Source organism: Halichoerus grypus, chromosome 9, assembly GCF_964656455.1.
Source record: "Halichoerus grypus chromosome 9, mHalGry1.hap1.1, whole genome shotgun sequence".
Lineage (NCBI taxonomy): Eukaryota > Metazoa > Chordata > Mammalia > Carnivora > Phocidae > Halichoerus > Halichoerus grypus.
Window position 1 is genome coordinate 135,428,729 of NC_135720.1, and position 21,463 is coordinate 135,450,191.

At 45.6% G+C, this 21,463-nt stretch overlaps 1 long non-coding RNA gene across 1 annotated transcript in view; it reads left to right on the forward strand.

Moving 5' to 3' along the window:
• Positions 1 to 237: 237 nt before the first annotated feature.
• LOC144379117 (uncharacterized) overlaps positions 238 to 21,463 on the forward strand; it is a 420,220-nt gene continuing 398,994 nt past the window's right edge. The window contains exons 1-2 of the long non-coding RNA XR_013441422.1: positions 238 to 329; positions 4,420 to 4,514. This is a non-coding gene — a long non-coding RNA (uncharacterized LOC144379117). The remainder of the gene's footprint in view (positions 330 to 4,419; positions 4,515 to 21,463) is intronic.

The window sequence follows — 21,463 nt, forward strand, 5'->3', positions numbered from 1 at the left end:
ATAAGAAATGCTCAATGATGTTTTTTAAATGACCAAATGCAAATGTATGAAGGAGCAGCAAAACTCTTTCACTATGGCCTGAAATCACATGTTAGAAACCTAATGTCCAAGATGATGGTATTTGGAGGTGGGGCCTTTGGGAGGTGATTAGGTCATGAAGGGAGAGGCCGCGTGAACGAGCCCTTGTAAAAGGGACCGCAGGGAGCATGGTTGCTTCTTCTACCATGTGAGGACATAGCAAGGAGTTGGCGGTCTGCAGCCTGGAAAAGGCTCTCACCAGAAACGGACTGTGCTAGCACCCTGATCTTGGACATCTGGCCTCCAGAACGGTGAGAGATAGATTTCTGTTGTTTATAAGCCACCCAGTCTGGGGTATTTAGTTAGAGCAGCCCGAACAGACTAAGATAGCTTTCTAGACTTTATTCTTATCAACTGTGTGATAAATTAGGAGTTAGTAGGGATAGCCTCAATGTATAGGTAGAAAAATGAAGCATGAGGAACTAGGATCCCAAAAGTTGGAGGCAAATTTTCAGTTAGAATTCAAGCTTCTTTTAGGTGTCTTCCACACCTTAGCTTTACTGTTTAATTTTTTTAAAACTGAGGTATAATTGACATAGTGTTACATTAGTTTCAGGTGTACAACATAGTGATTGACAAGTGTATACATTGTTATGTTCACAAGTGTAGCCACCATCTGTCACCATACCACACGATTACAGTATTACTATATTCCTTATGCTGTGTCTTATTCTCTAACTAGAAGCCTGCACCTCCTACTCCCCTTCACCCATTTTGCCCATCTCCCTACCCCCCCACCCTCCCTCCTGGCAACTGTCAGTTTGTTCTCTGTATCTGTGGGTCTGATTCTGCTTTCTTGTTTGTTTATTGGTTTTGTTTTTTGGATTCCACACATAAATCCTATGGTAGAATTCAAACATCTCGCCTCTATTTAATGCCCCATTTACTGAACCCCCTTGGTTTTATTTTATTATTTATTCTAAGGCAAGCTTTTTTTTTTTTCCCCCCCAAAGAGCATACTATTTCTGCTGTATCAGATAAGGTACTCTGTGCTGCAAGAGATGGAAAACCCGGTTCTAACCACATTCAACAATACAAGGAATTTGTTGGTTGATATAATCGAAAAGTCTAGATATAGAGTGGGTTCCAGACAGGCGTGGCTCAGTCACTCAAAGTTACCAAGAACCCAGTTCAGCTTTGCTGCTTTGTTCTGCCTTCCACTTCATTCTTCACTATCAGATTCCACCCTGTGTAACACCCTTGAAGCTTTTCTTGCTTGGGAATAGTGGAGTGAGGAAAAGGAACTTCTCAAACTTCTGGCCTTGGTTGGCTAAAGAAACAGAACATAGAGAAGAATGGGCTAACATGTGTCCTGGTTTGGGTGTGGGAAAAAGAATGCAATTAGGTAAGTCAGTCGAATATTTGGAGGTCTTGAATACTGGGAACAAACCAGAGAGTAGGTGCCTTCTAGGGAAGGGAGCTCCTTTGGAGGGATGCAAGAGTCTAGCAGTTAGGCTAAGCCCAAAGCCAATGAGAGTCCCTGCAGTCACAGGAGAAGGTGAGCCCCAGGGGTGGATGGACAAGTAGGGAAGGACCAAATCCTGAAGCCATCTGAAAAAGTCAGTTTTTATCTCCACGTTGAATGGGGATTGCTGAAGAATTTTGAGCGAGGGAATGATGAAATCAGACTTGAACATTAGAAAAATGACTCCAGCAGCTTCGTGGAAGGAGGTTCAGGGAGAAAAGCAAGGAACCTAATCCAATTAGTTGGATGTAGCATAGCAATGGCAGGAAGGGGAAGAAAAGAGTAAGAGCCTCTTAGAATTAACTCACTGGATACAGGGAAAAGTGACCTCTGGGCTACTATGTCAGCAGCTGGGTGCATGGTGTGGCCACAGACCATGATGGGTGAATATACCTATCCCGGTGCCTTTGTCGTGGGAGTCTGGGAGGTACTGTGTAGCCTCACATGGGATGAGGAGAACTGTAATAGTGGTGACAATCCCCAGATAGTCTCCTAGTTGTTCAAGTCTGGGGTGGCAGGGAGGGGAGTCTCTGCAAGCATCTGTGACCAGTTTATAGCCTTGGTCCCTACTGTTTCTGAGAAGTACAGAGCGCTGGCCAGATTGAATTCAGAGGGAGCCACAGAGCTCCTGGGCCGCTCAGCCTTTTCAAATTACTACTGGGTGGGATCATTGTGGAGCGAAACTGGGCGCCCTCTCTAATCTCCTCTGGCTGCTCTTGCTAATGGAACACACTCTAATGGTCAGAGCCACCCTCAGCCCTAAAGGGAAAAATGCCTCTCTTTTGCTTTTGTGAAGAGGCCGCATGAGGGTGCGCCATAGGCTAGTGCCTTGGGCATCCTGTGGGTGAGGGACGTGAGGGGGAGCAGTCCAGAGCCCTGTGTCCTGACTCAGCCAGGCCTCATAAAGCGCATTTTCCAGCCCTTTGGGGGAAGAAAGAGGATTGAAAGGAGCCTTGTCATTGTCATGGCTGTGGGAACATAGGTCAGAAGCATCCCTGCAGCCACTGCCCACGGGCTCCCAGCATTTCTTCCCAGGCAACGTCCTGTGTTAAGCTGGTGACCGTAGCGGCGCTGGGCCGGCACTCGAGTGACCAGAGGAGGGGTGGAATGCACCGAGATCGTGTGGGCGGTCACGACTTGGCAGGACACCCTCTCCTCCTTCAGGGGCCAAGCTCCGAAGACCTGAGTGTTAGGAATGGTGGCTGGGAGGTGAGCCGGACAGATGATTTAATAAAGATTGGTTCTTTAGTTAGAAAACGCTTTGAGACTATGGTTGAAAGGATTCAAAAATGAAAATGCAGGTGTCATTCTCATTAGAGATCCGGGAAGCCTTTGAAGGCTTCCGTGTGGGTGAGCTGCTTTTCAGGTAAAACCAGTCCCTTAATCCCAGTTGAATAGGCGGTGGGGCTCTAGGCGGACTGGGCAGATACGGCCTGCAGAGATCTGAAGTGAGGCTGTGAATGGTGCAGAAGAAAGCTTTTCGGCCTTCTCTTGGCTTCCATTCTTCCCTGGCCCTTCTGTTTCTCTGCAGTGTATTAAAATGCCCTCTCCTGATACGTTGGCAAAGCGAGGAGTCCCTGGCACTTGGTTTTAGGAGCACACGAACAACTGAAGTTAAGGAGAACTCTGATCAAAGACAGCCTGTATTGGATGTTCATGGTGGGCCAGGCATTATGTTGCGGCTGAAGGTCAGGGAAGGGGTGATAAACGAGTTAGAGGCCCTGCTCTCAGGGTGCCCAGTGTTTCCGGGGGAGGACAGGCGTCTAAGTAATTGTGACACACGTCAGAGCATCGTCAGTGATCTGGGAAGGGTATAAACAAGGTAGCAGGCAAGGCAAAGACGAATACAAGTGTTTGGACAGGAGACATGGGGAAGGTTTCAGGGAAGAAGGGATCTGGAGAGCGAAAGCAAGAGAAGGCAACAGTGAGAACAGACAGAACTGTTGCTGGTGAGGAACTGGAAGGTTTTGAGGGCCTGTATTGCTGTCCAAACTCCGGGTGGGGGTGGGGGTGACCCAGCAGGAGGCCACCTAGAATTAACTTGCTTCCCCCGGGGTCCTGGAATTCAGGACAGTTGCTCTTTCATAGTTAGAAAAGTTTAACACCTGGGGTGCCTGGGGGGTGGGTGCGTGCGTGCGCAGTCGTTGATCATTCGACTCTTGATTTCGGCTCAGGTCATGATCTCTGGGTCATGAGATCAAGCCCCACTTTGGGCTCCACACTTAGTGCACAGTCTGCTAGAGATTCTCCTTCTGCCCCTCTCCCCTGCGCATACTCTCTCTGGAATAAATAAGTGTTAAAAAAAATTTAACACCCGATGGAGTTTGAAACCAGCTTAGCTGGCTGATCCTTACTGGAGGAGGCGGGATGGACTTCCACAGTCTCTGATGTAATGGCTAAGTCAGGAAAGGAGAAGAGCAGAGTTTCTCCTGGTCTGTTTTTCCTTTAATATTTATTGAAAGTTCTTTCTGGGTGCTGTGGAAACCCTCTGATTACCAGGAGTGTAGAGTTTGAGGGAGGAGACACCTTTTATTTTTATTTTTTTTAAAGATTTTATTTATTTATTTGACAGAGAGCTAGAGAGGGAACACAAGCAGGGGGAGTGGGAGAGGGAGAAGCAGGCTTCCCGCCGAGCAGGGGGCCCGATGCGGGGCTCGATCCCAGGACCCTGGGATCATGACCTGAGCCCAAGGCAGACGCTTAACAACTGAGCCACCCAGGTGCCCCAGGAGACACATTTTATTGCTTCAAATAGGACACTGATGTTTTTTAGAGACTCCAAAGGCACTGAAACCATTCATCAATCAAAATCTATCTCTTAGGCTTCTACTTTGCGCAAACTAAGACAAATAACAGATCTTGATGTCTTGTTTCAGGCATTCCTTGAGAAGTGTGTTTCCAAAAACCCGAGGAAATGATGTGCCCACCTCCTTTTGATTCAGTGACTGCCCCTCCTGACTTGGTTGGATTGGTAGGTAGCATCTTCAGGGTTGGCAGGGCTCCTCCTAAGAAAAGTGGAAAAATGCAGAGGTGGTCCCCCAAGCCCTCTGGAAGGGGTGGGGTGGGGTGGGGAGCGTGGATATTTGTGGAGTATCTGCTGAGCACCGTGCTAGGTACTGTGTAGGTACTATTTTAGTCAGTCCTCAAGACTCCTGAGTGAACGAGGTAGTATCCCCCAGAGGCTGATGAACAAACAGACTCTGAGAGGTGAAGTAACTAGCCCCAGGCCGATCCACTCAGCAACGAGGCAGCCATGACTCATGGGCCGGATGCCAGGCCTTACCCCACCCTGCTCTGCTGCTCACGGGTTGAGCGCGCTCTATCAGAAAACAAACAATGCTGTTCTTTCGTTGTGCTCCTAGCAGGAAAGGAGAAAGGGCAAACAGTACGATTCTCCCAGCAACCTTGCTACTGCGGGGACAACACTGTGAAACGTTTTTGGTCCACCGCTGTAGTAAGAAACCTCTTTGACAGGAAGACCCAATACAATTTGATACATAAAATTTCATGAAGCAATTCTGACATGTCCTAAGTGTGACGTGCTCTGTCCTATCGAAGTAAATCTGTTCTGTTTGTTCAATTTTTAAACAATCCTGGTCCTGACCCTCTAATTTGGGGGGTTGCCCGAATAGTGAAAGCACTCACTGGGTGTAACAAATTGGAGATTTGTTTGTAGCTTTGGACAAAGGAATTTTGACAACCTCCTTCCTCTTTTGCATACACCCCTCTGCCTAAGGACATGATGTTATCCTTTCATGACTGACTTTTCCCATAAAAGCTGTCTGGTTCTATTTATAAAAGAAATAGGTAATTGATCTGTCTCCAGGAGACTTTCACTCTAATTTACATGGCAGGGTTACACCCCAGATAGAGTCTGCTTCTCGAACCTTCCTAGGCACGAAGGACTCCAGCTAGCCCTCAACCAAGAAGGAGTTTTGAATGTGAGGAATCTGACCATGTCTGCAAGAAAAATTAATTCTTCTCATTTAGGTCACGTAGAGGTTCTCCCCTAGGTCTCCTACCTGTGAGTATATATAGAACTTTAAAAACAGCACTCTTTTACTTCAACTATGGAAACTTTGCTAGAGTTGGTGGTCTCAAACCTGTAATGTTTGAGGGGAGTGGAGGAAGATAGATCGTGTTTGGTGAGGTGGGCTTGATGAGCCTCTCAGAGTGGAGGGGATCCCATTTGAGGATCACGCTTGTCAGATCTGTGGGGGAGAATACCTTCGGGAATGTTTGAAGGTAATTTGTGTGCTATGAAGTGATAGACACATGGGAACAATTGTTGCTATTAGGTGTGATGAGTAAGAACAAAACTCTTTCTCCTGTCTGTACAAGAAGGCAGGCCTTCTCTTGACACAAGTAACAAATTGTTCTTCACCTGACCACAAAAATTGTTGCTCTTTATTTGACCAATAAATCATATACATATTGATTCCCTGTTACATGGTAAATATTATGCCAGGTTTTGTGGAGGCTGGAAACAAATGAGATGTGGTCTCTGCGCATGAGATGCTTATGATTGATCTTCAGGGAGAAGAGAGATTAAAACAACAAAACACAGGTGAAAAATCCATAGTGCCTATCTGTGTGCTGAATGGTGTGCTGCAAATCACGAGGGGAAAGCTAAATGGTCAGATGAGTCAGGAGTTCAGACCTGCCTCGTGGTCTGTCAGAGAACCTCGATGTTAGAAATTAAAGATAGGAATGAGGAGGCAGCAGAGGTCTGTTTGTCCTCTTTGTGGAGAGTGCTTTGATCTCTCTTCTTACAAGGACATTCGTGTCCTCATGGGAGCGCTACCCTCATGCCCTCATCCAGACCCTTATGTCCCAAATATCCCCCTTCCAAATAATATCACATTAGGGGGTAGGGCTTCAACATACAAACTTTGGGGGATACAAGCATTCAGTACACAGCACTTGGTGTGCTCAAATTCTGTGATGGAATGGAGAAAGGGAATGTAGAAAGCTTCTACCTCTTCTGCCATCTTTGAGCTTTGTGATAGATGGAATGCATCCTAAATACTCCTATTTGATGTGTTCTCTTCTTTCAAGGTCGCACTAATATCAGCTTTTTGGGCCACATTTGAAATTGAGGCTCTGAATGTTAAATTGGAAGGCTGCCATAGCATCGTGCACCAAATTATGTGTGCAGTATGAAGGACTCTTGAATGTGTGCACTTGAGAAATGTACACTCTGCTAGCCAATTGTAGAACGTATCCATTGGCTTCCATAATTAATCTCACATATGGGTAGTAGAGAGGCCACTGCTCCCTTACTTCCCAAATAACTGCCTAATCCTGACTTAACGATAGCCGAGAGTTCTTGGCACTATGTATTCCTTCTTTGATTCGTCCATTCAGTATTTCCAATGACCTCTTCCTTTCTGAGCCTTCTCCTCTGCCTCCTCTTCACTGCCCAGAAAGCCCTCACTAAAGTAGCCATGAGTTGTTTGTGTTTTTATTTTTCTGGCTCTGGACCAGGAGGAGCCATGCCTGGTACATTCATTTAAGATAAGCAGGGCTGGGCTGTAGTTAAGTATTTATGAGGAACGTTCCAAGGAAAATAATGTGTGTGGGGGAAGGTCAGACGGGGTGAGTACCCTCTGAGCCAGCATCAGAAGAGGCCCCTGTTGTGCTGGGTGAGGCAGTGTTTGAGCTGTGGGAAAAGAATCCCACAGCCTCAGTCGTGGCCCGTGGCCACTGAGCTACTGAGGGTTTTCTTCCAAGTAAAGCAGGGACCTGGGCAAATTCCAAAGAGAGAGACCCTATTCGTTCAAATGTCATTTTTTCTTAGCAACATTCAATTTCTTATGGTGCTTTGCCAAGGTGGCCTATGAGGCAGGTCTGTTCTTTGGGATGACCTAAGTCCCACCACTCAAGTCAGTGCAGAGGATGTCCTAATGATTATATGAAACCATAGAAATGTGAATGGAATAACTTTAGGGATTATTAGTCCAAAGTTCTTGATTTCAGGTGATGAAAGCAAGGCCCACAGGGACGGTGTTTTGTGTCCCTAAAAGAGCTGGGACTAGATTTAGGTCTCCTGACTCCCACTCAAATCACTGTGCTGCTCACTGTGCCCTTGCTTGGAAAGTGTTTGCATTTTAATTTATTTTTTTTTGTGGTTGAGATACACTTCCTTTGAGGATTGCCTGGTATCTTAGCTAAATCCTGGGAATTTTATAAGCTCGTGGTTTAATAGGCAAGGTTGGCATTGATATTCCATCTTTAGTAGAACAAGTAGCCGATCTAAAGAGGTAGTAAAGTTGAGAAAATGTGCTTAGTCTTACTTAAGCCAGTAAGACTGAGGCCATGTTTTGTTCAGGGCTCTGAGTTTTGTTGTTAATTCATTCTGGGGTCAGACCGAACCACGGCCTTCTTATAGGCTGTTTTCATGGGTGGTTGTATGAAGAGATGCTGTCTTCCGGCATTGCGGTATGTATTAGGTGGGGTTGGGGCGGATGGATGGGTGTGGGATCAGGGAGAAAGAGGGAAGTGTAGCCAGAAAGGAAATGACACTTGTCAGGAAATGTATTTCTTCTCCATCGTGGTTTTCTTACTGTGTTTTACATCTTAAGGCTTTTACAATTAGGAAAAATAAAGATTAATGGTACACTTTATGGTAGGTTGTGTGTTCACCAAAGGTCTCTCAACAGGAAGCCAGGAGACCAAGTGGTCTCCACATGCCGCTAAGAAGCCAAGAGCATCTAGTAAGAGATCTCTGTCCCTTGGACCCTGATTTCTTTATGTCACGAAGGGGTGAACTAGACGATTTGAATTCTTTTGTAGCTCCCAAATTCAAGATCATTCCTCATGGCAAGATACCCTGTTTCTGGAATCCTTCTGATTTGGTTGTATATCCGGCCAAACTCTGCCACAGCTGTTTATATGTACAGTCCAGAATTGTCAGACGTGCTAGTTAAGACTCTGAGGGTCATGAGTAGGAGGCTGCCTGCCCTCTACAAAAAACTCGCTAGCAAGATTGTGCAATCTGGGAATATAGGGGATGTTCAGAATTCTTTCATCCCTTGCCTCAAAGTCTTGTTGTGATAAAAGTACCCAGCTCAGTACCTGGCATTGAATAGCTGCCCAGAAGTGTGGATCCCCTCCCTCTCAGTGTGTCACTTGTGGAGGCCAAGGAGGGCTCTCGGTAAATCATTTTGATTGCTTGAGGCAAGATCTCAGGTTGCCTTAAGTGAAACAGGGCTTGGGGCATTCTCTGATGGCTCCATGCTCAACTACTTTGGCCCACCTTTGGTCCTTTTCTGGCTGCGCCTCAGAACTATCTGATTTCCCCAGGCTTCTCCACATGCTTTAGAGTTCTCTCTGTACTCCCCAAAACTTCCCTGTCATGTCCTGTGTTCCCTCAGGGGGTAACCATTCTTACACATGACAGCCAATGACTTCCTCCTTGCAATCCTATCTGTATCTATATGTGTATTGTTATATGTCTATAAATACTTGGTCACGAGGGAAGGGAACACCGTCTACAAAGTCAGTCTGTGACAGGTCAAAGAAAAACAATAACTTCAAAGCTCCCACCAGATGCTAAAAGGTGATGAACCTTTTTTTTAAAGATTTTATTTATTTGATAGAGACACAGCGAGAGAAGGAACACAAGCACGGGGAGTGGGAGTGGGAGAGGGAGAAGCAGGCTTCCTGCTGAGCAGGAACCCTGTTGCGGGGCTCAATCCCAGGACTCTGGGATCATGACGTGAGCTGAAGGCAGATGCTTAATGACTGAGCCACCCAGGCGGTGATGAACCTTTTGTTTAGGAAAATACTAGATGGAATATTTTGGTTTAAAAAAAAAAAAAAGTTAAGCCTCCTAGAATGACCTACAGGAGAAGAGGAAACCAAAGTGTTAAACTGCTTTGTGTAATAAAATGGAGGGACCGTGAACTTTCTTGGGTGGAAGCTTGATGGGAAGGTGGTGAAGAATTCTTGGATTTATGACAGAAGGAAGGATGGTGGAAAAGTCGAGTTGGATACAGCAATGTAGAAAATTATTGATGACTAAGGGAAGCAAACAAACAAACCAGGCATCGGGAATCTCCTGGGGCAGGACTGAGAATCTTCAAGAACAGTGATGTCTTAGCACTCAGTGGCAAATTTTTCTTTAGGAGCTGTAGTCTCCTTCTATTAAACTTTTAGTAAAGGTTTGGTCCATGAAGCAGGGCTGATCAGGTGGCTGCCAAAGGTGAGGGGATGGGCTGAAGAAACAGGCCAGTCTCTGCAGGAAGCAAGATGGTGGGTGGGACTGAGAAACTGGCGATCATGGGGATTTAGAGTGAGATGAACCAGGAAAACGTGCTTCCTGGATGCCTCAGAAATCAGGGAAGTGGGTGGGTTTCTTACCATATGTTAGTAGCTCGAGTTGTTGTATTTGAATGTTTGTGGAAAGAATGACCTTTACATAGCTGGTAAACTTGGAGATCTTAAAGTTATAGAAATAGACCTGTGCACACACAAAATGTACAAAATGATCTGGCATCGGGTACACATTGGAGGACACTGTGTACTCTCATACACCCAAGTCCACGGTTGCACAGTGAAGTCCTACATGGAGCTTTAAAAAATTACTTTGCCCTGTCTGCCCCCAAACATTTGCCTCAGTTGGCCAGGGTGAAGCCCAGGCATTGATATTATTAAGAATCTACTATTCACTTATTAGTCCATTCAACAAAATATTGAGCACCTACTGTATACCAGGTACTCTGTTAGGTGATTTGCTGGAGTGGACTCCTTGAGGGTAGGGTCGTGTCATGCTCATTTATGGATCCCATGCAGTGTCTGGCCCAGAGAAGGCATGTATGTTCTTACTGAGTTCTGACAACTATGAGGTGGGACTCTCCCATCCCCATGAAGCTGGGCTGATAGTAGCTTTGGGTATCTAAAGAAAGTGGCAAGGCGGTGGCCAAACATGAGGGGATGGGTGGAGGAAGTGGGCCAGTTCATTTCATGGGTGGAGGAAATGAACATGGCCAGAGACTCCCCTGCAGGGAGCAAGATGGTGAGCGAGATTCAAAGAGATTAAGTGATTTGTCCATGTCCTATAGCTGGTGAGTGGAGTGATGGCATTTAGATGTCAGTCCTGGGTTGTGTGATTCCAAAGCCTCCTTCCATCACATCATGCTGCCTCTCAATTTTGGGTAGGCATCATTCTGTTCAAAGAGCCTTCTACAGTAAGGCATTGACATTTTTGAAAAAGATCCTCAGTTGATTCCTGATATGCAGGTAGGATTGAGTATAATAGACCAATAGCTATTTTGGGATAAAAATCCAAATGATTTTTGTGCATTCTTACTTCAATTTTAATTATAGAGGTAAAAAGTGATCTGTGGGGGGTATCAACAAAAATAATTCTTTACATTTATTTTTTTTTTTATTTGTTAAAGATTTATTTATTTTAGAGAGAGTGAGAGCCGGGGTGGGGAGGGGCAGAGGGAGACAGGGGAGACAGGGAATCCTCAAGCAGATTCCCTGCTGAGCGCAGAGCTGTGGGGCTCCATTCCAGGGCCATGAGATCATGACCTGAGCTGAAATCAAGAGTGGGATGCTTAACCGACTGAGCCACCCAGGCGCCCCAACAAAAATAGTTCTTTAGATAGATTTATAAAACATTGAAAGTTTATATCCCAAGCTGCACAATTGTAATTAATTATTGTACAATTATTAAGCAATATCTGTTAGGTGCAGGATGACATGAATAAGTCATTAAATTTGAAGTCTAGTTGGGGCGCCTGGGTGGCTCAGTCGTTAAGCGTCTGCCTTCAGCTCAGGTCATGATCCCAGGGTCCTGGGATCGAGCCCCGCATCGGGCTCCCTGCTCCGTGGGAAGTCTGCTTCTCCCTCTCCCACTCCCCCTGCTTGTGTTCCCTCTCTCGCTGTGTCTCTCTCTGTCAAATAAATAAACAAAATCTTTAAAAAAAAAAAAAAAATTTGAAGTCTAGTTTTGATTCACACCAGCACAATATATTGGAAGTTTAATTTCCTCCTCTAATAGGGCTAATATTATCTGCCCAGTCTGCCTCGTGACGTTGGAATGAAACAATGTAGTCATAGTTGAAACAGTTTTTGATAGAGGTAAGAAAGCTTTATGAAAGTGTAGGGTAGGGGCGCCTGGGTGGCTCAGTCGTTAAGCGTCTGCCTTCAGCTCAGGTCATGATCCCAGGGTCCTGGGATCGAGCCCCGCATCGGGCTCCCTGCTCGGCGGGAAGTCTGCTTCTCCCTTTCCCACTCCCTCTGCTTGTGTTCCCTCTCTCGCTGTGTTTCTCTCTGTCAAATAAATAAAATAAAAATCTTTAAAAAAAAAAAAAAAAAAAAAAAAAAGAAAGTGTAGGGTATTGTTTTTTGCCCTTTGTAGTCCCGCTGAGTCACATTCATGAAGGGTTGTGTACGTGTGTATGTATGTATACGTAGCTACAGAGAAACATCAATACACGTATATACACAGGCACATGTATGTATCTGTGTACTCAGTATCCCCTTGTCCTTTGGGAGCAGGGATGTGCGAGGGCAGCGCTTATCCCGCAGGAGTGGAAGTCCTGGGGCAGCAGTGACCTCAGCCTTACCTTGGTGCTATCAAGGCTTCCTGACACGTTCTTAGGATGATTGAATGAGCTTCATGTCTTGCTTCTGTTTCTGCCCTTGGGTGACTTCTGTGGAAGTCCTTTCTAGGTATAGGATCTAACCAGGAGAGGGGAGTGGGGTGCCCTGGAGAGCCATGGCCACTTCCCCAGCTCTCAGATCAAAGTATTTCATACCGATGTCCATTTTTTAGAGGGGCCATTGCCAGGATTGCACCCTCAGAGGACAGGTGGCCCTTCTCCAAGGCCGTCTTCGATTCTTCTTAATCCTTGTTTACCTCCTGCCCCATGTTGAAACGTTCAGGACCGAAGGTGTTCTGGGCACCACCTTCCTGCTCTAGAGAAGGGACTCTCTTCCCAGGCCTTGGACTCACCCCAGCGGGGAAGGACTGCCAGTCTTACAAAGGCTTCACTGTGTGCACGTCAGGCCTGGGCTGGCCCACGAAGGGCATGAGGCTCTGTGGTGCCAAAGAGGAACGGTTAGTAGGAATGGTGGATCGGGAAGAAAGGCTGTGAGGGGGGGGTACTGTCACGTCCTAGGAGGGGATTTCAGTAAAAATGCCACAAGTATGTTGTAATGCTCTCAGCAGCCTAGGATGTACTTCCCCTGTGGGCCATCCTCAGGGAGGATTAAGAAATCTGGATTCAGTGTTGAACAGTACATCAAAAACTAATGTACTATAAGTTGGCTAATTGAAGATAAAAAGAAAAAAAAAATCTGGATTCAAGAACCTGGTTTTACTGCCCAGATCTCTTTGCTTTTGAGAGCTCTTTCTTCCATCTCATGGTTTTTTGAGGTACCTGAGGTCCAAGGTTGAATCTGGGATATGGGAAGTTTCCTCTGGGTCCTGTTCAGCCTAGGCTGGAATTTGTCTTAGGGCTCACGGATTCCCTTAAATACTTAACAGAGGCAAGGGGCTGAGATAATACGTCTATTTTTAGTCTCCTTCCACTCCCAATAGTGAGCTCATCAATGCTAACTGTAGACAGGATATGCCTCTGGTTCCCAAGGGAAGTCCGTGGGCCTGGAGGCAGAGGTGTGGGGCATTTCCATGGCAGTGTCATTCTGGTCTTTGGGCTCTTCTTGTAGCTTCCAGAATAGTCCTTGGGATGCTGGGAACTGGGGATCTGCATTTAGGTCTGAATCCTGCCAGTTAGGTCTGAGAACTTAGGCAATTTATGGCATCCCCTTTTCCTCTGATGTATTGGGTGGAAAGACTATCAGTTATCAAGTGGTGTGAAGAGTTACAGTATTGCTAAGTTTTGGGGCTTACATTGTGGCTCGCTTGATTTGTTGAGTGTGTGTATATAGGGAGGGAGAGTTTAGGGTCAGAAAGAAAGATTCTCTAAATCTGAAAGTGTGGCTGCTGAGCGGCATGGAGGGGAGGGAAGAGCACCGCGGGTACCGCATCAGGGTGTGGTCAGTTGCACAGCTGGGGTCGAGGCAGGAGGAGGAAAAGCTGGCTGTTAAAAGCTATGAAAGATGATTTTTCCAGTGGGAAGAGATGGTAACTTAAGATCTCTTTACGGTGTCTTACATTCAACCATTAGAGATTTGTTCCTTTGTTTGAAACCCTGTCCTTTTATTACCATTCTCATGTAAATATAGATGTTTCTAGAAGGGGTAACATGTTAAGCCATCTATTCCTTTTTCCGTTCATTTTGTGGGCTAATGGCGATTCATACATAACCCACCACAGTTTACAAAAGCCTTTCAGATCCATTGTGGTCTGTGGTGCCCGCATGTTTCTGTCAGGGAGCTAGATGAAATTCTAACTCTAAATAGCATCCGAGGAAATGAGAACTCAGAATAACTTGGAAAGTCCTGGTCTCCTTGAAGCCCCATCGCTGGCCGTGTGCATTAAATCAGAATGTTGACAGTGAGAATGGTAGGTGCTTCTTTTGTTAGAATATTCGTTTTTGTTTCCTCAGCTCTTCTCTGAGGAAAGTGACCGGCGAGGGCCAGTTCTGAAGCACTGTACGTGGGTGCTTGGGAAAGCTGTCCGCCGAGGCCGTGCGGGCGGTTACTCTTCTGCGGCGGGTTTCTAGCGCCATCTAGTGCTTCGCTGACGTCATGGCCGATGCACGGCTCTTGCTCATAGGAGGGCAGTGATCGTAGTGAAGTGACTCTTAAGGTGACAGTTGTTTTTCTCAAACTGGGGTCTGTGGGTCATTGTATTTCTTTCTAGAGGTTTTTCAAGAATTATTTTCTTTACAAATTACCTGTTCTCAGATACTTCATGTTGGGGAAGAAAGACCTGATGAACAAATCCATAGCATGCCTTGTTTTATCCATGAGTAGTTGCATATTAATAGGTGTACAGAGACAGAACAATAATTGACCCCCAAAGAAGGGACCCTTCTAAGGGCCCTGAGTCACTTGAGGGTAGGGGCCAAGTTGGCCTAGGAGACACCTGCTACATAGGGGCACCAGCAAATAGATATTCAGGCCACCACTGATGGCATGATTTCAGGCACAGTGGCATCTATAGAAGGAAGACCTACACCCAACAGTCTTAGACAGTGAGTGAATTATGGGATTCTTAGTACCACAGAAGCAGGTTGCCTGAGTATGGGGTGTATATCTTTAAGGGACAAGTACCAACCTGGTCCTTCCCTAGAAACAGGGCTGGATTTTGTTTTTAAAGGGTAGTTAGGACATATGGTGAGGTAAGAGCATTTTTAAGGCATGAAACAGAATGTTAAAAATCCGTTCATAGGCCCCATCCTTAATATCTCCAATTAGGGTTAGAGTCAGGGACCCTAACTGAGGGACAGGGTGTGCACTGAACCCCAATTTTAGAATAGTTCCCATTAGGGCAGAACTTCCCGAGATACAACTCTTGCCTCTAAGGATCAGCTACAGAAGACATACTTGGAAACAAATTGCTCCTTAGACATTTAATCCTTGCCGTTGGTAACCCTGTGTGTAAGGCATCAGCAGCCATCCCTTGTCCTAGATCTCACCTGGCTGCTTACTGTTGAGCTGCGGTGAGGGACGTAGCAGTGTCGGCCAAGGTTAAATCTCATAGCCACACGGAAAGTCATGTGCTTTGAACCTTTCTGTTAGGAAATGAGAGTCAATCTAATAAGGCAGAGCCTACAGTCCTAAGATAAGAGTGATGATACTTACCCTTCATTTCTATTTCATTTTCTCATTTGCTTTTAGCAACAGCTGTGTGCGTGAAAATTTGTGTGAGACAAAATATGCTTTCACATCTGACTATTTAAAGGAAACTATGGTTGGTTCTTTTGAAAAGCAAAGATCTTTTTGTAGAAGAAGAAAACCCAGTGGTTCAGCTTGATAATCTAGGAGTTGGCTAAGCTACGTTCATTAAGGGACTCTGTTATTACCGATATGTCATGCTTAGGGGACTACAGAAATTCCTGTAGTCCTTGAGAAAGGAATGAATTGGCTTGTTTTTTTTTTCTTTCTTTTTTTTTTTTTAAGAGTGTGAGGCTGGGAGTAGGGAGGGGAAGGCAGGGGCAGAGGGAGAGAGAATCCTAAGCAGGCGCCACACCCAGCATGGAGCCTGAAGTGGGGCTGGATCTCACAACCCTGAGGTCATGACCTGAGCCAAAATCAAGAGGCAGACACTCAACTGACTGAGCCACCCAGACGTCCCAGCTTGTAGATCTTTATTGCAGCAAAAATACACATCCCTTGACTTACAAATTTATAAATCATACATAGTGTTCCGGATTAACCCTCCAAAATTAAACCTATGATGTAGGTTAAATAATATTTGTAATGAAACAAGTTAAAAGAGTAGTACTAGAATATTCAAAATCATAAAGGAGATAACAAACTCAACAAGAATATATTTTTGGTTGTCATTAATGTTTGCATAAATGCACTGTCAGAAATATGAAGACTTTTGTAAAGATTGAAGGACACCAAAAATTTGAGAGGTTGGTGGCACCGATTCTTGTGTCTAAAAGTGTAGCTTTGTGTTTGAGTAGATCTGTCTTAGCTTTTATTTCTCATATGTGGCCATTTCTCCCCTGAGAATTGAAACAGAGTAAGAAGAGATTCTTCTGGACTTAGTAGGTAGGATCTAGAAGATGAAGATGGAGGAATAGAGTTGGGGGAAAAAAAAGTTAAAGAAATATCTTGATGTTAGCAACTGGCCTGTAGGTAGAGAAATTAAGAAAATCAACTCATGAGAGTTTGCACAACTTCCCTGATTCCTGAAGGAAGGGAGTCTGTGTGCACTCGTTCCCATGTTGGCTGACAATTATTTACGTTAAAAGGAAAATAGCATTTTATTTAATGACTTTAAAAAATCATTTGCAACCCTCCACCCCGCCCCCCATAGCAACATGATACAGTGGAGTGGGAAAATAATTTTAATTCAGGAATTTTCTTTAAAATCTAAATCTAACCCCTCCCCTCCCCCCAAGTCCCTTTAGGATTGCTGTTTTGAGTCCTACGCCAGTGAAGAGTCTAGCTTGGGCTTCTCAGGGTGACATCCCATTACAATCCCATGGCAATCAAGCTCTTCACAAGTATCCAGCTGGCTTTTTGTCTCTGTATGTGTCAAATAGGCAGGCAGCTGTGAGCCGTCAAATACACATTGGGGTCATTTGGGAGCTTTATAAGAATGAAAAATGGGTTTGAGGGCTTATTGATTTCTTCACTGCAGTGTGGAATGAGGAAGCTCGGTCAAGTAATGCAGTGGGTCCTTAAAGTGGGGTCTAGGACCAGCAGCATCCAAGGGATGCAAATGGGAACTTGTTAAAAATGCATTTCTGGGGCCCTGCTCCAGACCCACTGAATCAGGAACTCTGGGCGCAGAGCTTAGTATCTGTTTTAGTAAGTTCTCTGGGTGCTTGGGGTGCACACTCAAGCTTAGAAGGACTGATTAGTGTGTGGGCGAGGTGGCAGGGGGTAGTGGGGTAGGGAGTGTGAACTAAGGCACTAGCTGGGAAGGGAAACCAGGTCAGGACCACTCCCTCCAAAACACTGACGTTATCAGATGGCTGAGAGAGGTTTGAAAGGAACTTTAAGGATGATCATCCTCAGGGTTAGGAGATAAACACAGCTTGAGGGAGAATGGAGGTGGATGGGAAGACCCCTACCGACTCTCTCTCGGGGTTGAAGCTGAAAGGGTTAATAAGGTTACAAAAGCTCTGAAAACCAAGAATTTCACTCTAAGGTTGGCACCAACATTTTTTCATGGCAAAACCTGTCTGGAATTCATGAAGCTATTTATAATCCTTCTCCTTATCCTGCTTTGAGTGCGTATTTGTGTTTTGCTTTGATAATACATTTGATTATGGGGGTGTGGCCCCAGACCTCACTGGAGCTCGTGGTAATGCAACCTCGCTGCTTTCTAAAATTCTGAAAAATTCTCTGGTCTGAAGCTTATCTGGCTCAAGGATTTAACTTAAGGGACTGTGGATCTGTACGTTTAAGAGCCTGTGGTCCTTTTTCAAAAGCAGCCAACTGAGCCGACTCCTTTTTCTCCCTTCTTTCTTTCTCCTGTCATGACCCAGCTGTTTGAAGTTCAGGGGTTCTCTAAGCCAAGGTCTTACAGCTTCAACCCCACTGCTAAGGATCACTCCACAGGGGAGGCCATCGGACTAGGAGAGCCGGGAGACCCACCTTTGCTGTCCAGTACTCCCTAGATTGCAAATTCCTTGAGTGCAAGACCATAGCTTGCTTGCATTTCTTTGAGCCCCAGTACCCTGCACACAGCCAGGTGTGCTAAATGAATGGGAGAGGCGTTGTGATGGAAAGGCTTAAACTAGAGTGACGGAAGCAGATCCAGTTGCCGGAGGGTTGTGCTTTGCTGCCATCTTACTAGGCCACTCAACCATCAGAGCAAAGACTAACTGGAAGAGAGTGCAGAGATGACCTTCCTTCTCCTTTTATATATTTTTTAAAGATGTATTGAGAGAGTGTGTGTGTGAGCATGAGTTGGGAGGGGCAGAGGGAGAGCGAGAATCCTCAAGCAGACTCCCCGCTGAGTGTGGAACCCCATGTGGGGCTCAGTCCCAGGACCCTGAGATCATGACCTGAGCCGAAATCAAGAGTAGGACGCTTAACTGACTGAGCCACCGAGGTGCCTCTCTACTCAGATCTTATTTGTCTGTAATGTCCTTTTTCTGTTCCTGGATCTCACCCAGGACACCCCAGTACCTTTAATCATCATCCAGTTCCTCCTGGCTGTGACAATTTCTCAGGTTTTCCTCGTTTTTGATGGTCTTGAGAGTTTTGAAGAGATTGGGCAGGTACTTTGTAGAATTGCTCTCCGGACTTGGATAGTGTTCTCCTGACTAGCCTGGGGATATGGGTTTTGGGGCAGAGCCGTTCTCATCCCCTCATGTGAGGGGTTATTCTTTTGACAAGACTGTCCTAGGCTGTGGTTGTCTCTTGTTATGTTCTTTCTCTTCATGGCCGGACCCCAGGCTCTCACTCTCCGGCGTATGCTCACCTCTACAGAGTCCAGAGTGGACTTTCAGTTGGCTCAGCTGTGCTTACATAGGCAGATATGGCTAGTGGAAAGACCCAGCCCAAACCCAGTTCACAGAGGAATTTCTTCATTTTCTCTCTCTTCCTTACAAAACCCGGAAGGCTAGTTTCAGCTATGACAGGATCCAGAAACTCAATCACATTCATTAGGAATCTGTCTCTCCTCTTTTGGCTTTGTTTCTTTTGGGTTGGCTTCATTTTTAGGCTGGCACACTCCAAAATTTAGAAAAGAGGATTCCTAGAAATTTCAGAATCTTTATATAAGCTTTTGAGCTGGATTTTCAAGGGGAGAAGAACATGCTTTGATGAAAGTCTAGTGGAAGCCCCAGGGGAGGGGTTGCTGGTCTCTGTTTAGGTTGGATGCTTGTTCCAGAATAGGCACCAAGGTCTGAGCTGCCCTAATGGCCAGGCCCGATTCGCGGGCTCATTCCCTGCACTTGAGGGGTGGAGCCAGCCCCGTGCAAACCACGTGGACGGCAAAGCAGAGAAGGGAGAGAAGAGATAGTGGGTTATCCAAACTTGTTTAATAGAATAGAAATAGTATACGGAGGGGATACTCTGAGAGCAAAAAAAATTTATTCAGTGCTTACCATGGTAGGCCAGGTGTTTCTCTAAGCATTTTATATGTGCTAACTCCTGTAATCTTCAGAACCACCCAAGGAAATAGACATCATTGTTACCTTAATCTTACAGACCAGGGAGTCCAGGCACAGAGGGAACTTGTCCATAGTTCTACTGATAAATGGTGTCAGATTTACCCTGGTGCTCTCACCCAAGATGTTCTTACCCATCTTATGATACTGCCTACAGAGAATGTCTTGGACGGTTAGTGCAGTGAGTGCTGTGGTGTCTGGCCCAGACCTCCCTCCAGGTAAGGTGTTCAGTTACTCATGTCTGCAGTTGCTGAAGAGTTGGCTGCTAATTACTTTTGGAGTCCCTTGCTTCTAACTGCCCTCTGTAGAAGCAGCCTAGCCAGGGTTCTCTCTGTTCTTGGGGACAGCCTGTATCCAGGGACTGGATGATGCAGAGGTCCAAAGGCCTGCCCTCTGTAGGGCCATCCCAGCTCCAGAGATCCCCGTGAGACTAGTCAGCATGTCCCCCTGCCCAGTGTTGCTTCTCTTCCTCCCTTACCATGTTGCTCCCCAGAGCACTCCTAATAAAACTCCTTCCAGCACACAAATACCAGTCTGAGACCATTTCCCAGGGAACCTTACTCAAGACAGCTGGTTGCTCTTCCGTTTTGGGTCTTTCACAGAGTCTAGTGTAATGGAATCACTGTCTGAGATTCTCCAAGATGAATGAATGAAGAGAGAGAGACCTTTCTCTAGGGCTGTTCAGATGAGACCTATTGGCCCCATCCCTTCCCGGATCTAAGGACCCCAAAGTACATGAAGTATCTACTTAAAGTCTCTGCTTCTAAGTCCCTCCATTAGCAAGGACTTTTCCTACCATCTGATATAAAATTCCACTCCTCCCTGTATCATCACTCTCAATCCTTACTTTGCCTTATTTTCCATTTTCTTACCATAATACTTGTACCAAAGATTTCCTTCTCTGTGTCCATTACCTATCCATGGAGGTACAGCTATCTTTTCTAGAAGGTATCTATAGACAATAGGGATATTTACATATCTCTCATATATTTTGCATGCACACACACATTCTTCCTCCCGTCCCCAACAGTATACATGTTCCATGAGAGGCAGGATTTCTGTTTGGCTCCCTGGTGTACCCTCAGTGCTTCTGTTAGTCTCTGGCTCACACTGGGTGCTCGTTAAGTATCTGCTGACATGAGTAAGAGGTAAAACAAACATTAAATAAAAAAGGGGGGCAAAAAGGCAGTTTGCAGAAAGAGTAAACTGATGGCATGGGGAACATCGGCTGCAATCCTGTGGGACACGCATGTTGCCGTGGGGCTGACACCTGTGCACAGCGCCCCCCCTTCCCTGGAAAGGGCTTGCACCTCCGTCTTGACTCCTGGACCCCTTTCCAATGGGCCATCTTGAGTTTGCTAATCACAAGGTCTATGATTATAGACAAATCACTTTCAGACATATTTTTTTATCTGAAAAACAGGAATTATGTACTTCTTACTTAATAGGGACTAAATGTGATCCTGTCCATAAAGTCCTGGGAGAGGCATGCACAGAGTATATGCTCTGTAAATACTACCTCTTACTGGTTGTGGTATTTGTGGCAACACTAGGAGATGGATAATCTGTTGGGGGATTTTACAGACAGGATTTATGGTTTGGATTGGAGATTTGATATGATGATGGCTCTTGTTAATTCCAAGTCTGTGGCTTTGGGTGACCTTCTGAGTGGAGGTTAATTTTCTAACCAGAGCAAAGCTCCCTTTGCTTTGGTCTGCGTAGGGCATTTTTCCTTAGAAACCTATATAGGTCATTTTGCAATACAGTGCCATGATTGAATGTGAACTCTGGAGTTAGGTCACTTGGTTTCAATTGTTGGCCCTAGCTGTGATGCTAGGCAGTTATGTAACTGGCTCAATTTCTTCATCTGTAAAATTGGGACTATATAAAAGGGACTAGGTATGCTGTGCTCTGTTTTTCTTAGACCTCAGAGATGTCTATTTGGGCAAGCTTGTGGACTGGTAATATTACGATTGTCGTGTGACTGCCCATCTATTAGAAGGTCTCTGGATAAGAAAGCGATACGGCACCAATGGGATTGTAAATAAGGGCATTTAGAACTGGGAGGCACAGGCAGCTGATACAGCTAACTAACTAACTAACTAATGTTGGTTTCTGAAGCCATAGAAAGCAATTATCCAGAACTTCACCACGACAGACCTTCCTGCAACCTGGCAGGGGCTCTCCTTGGACG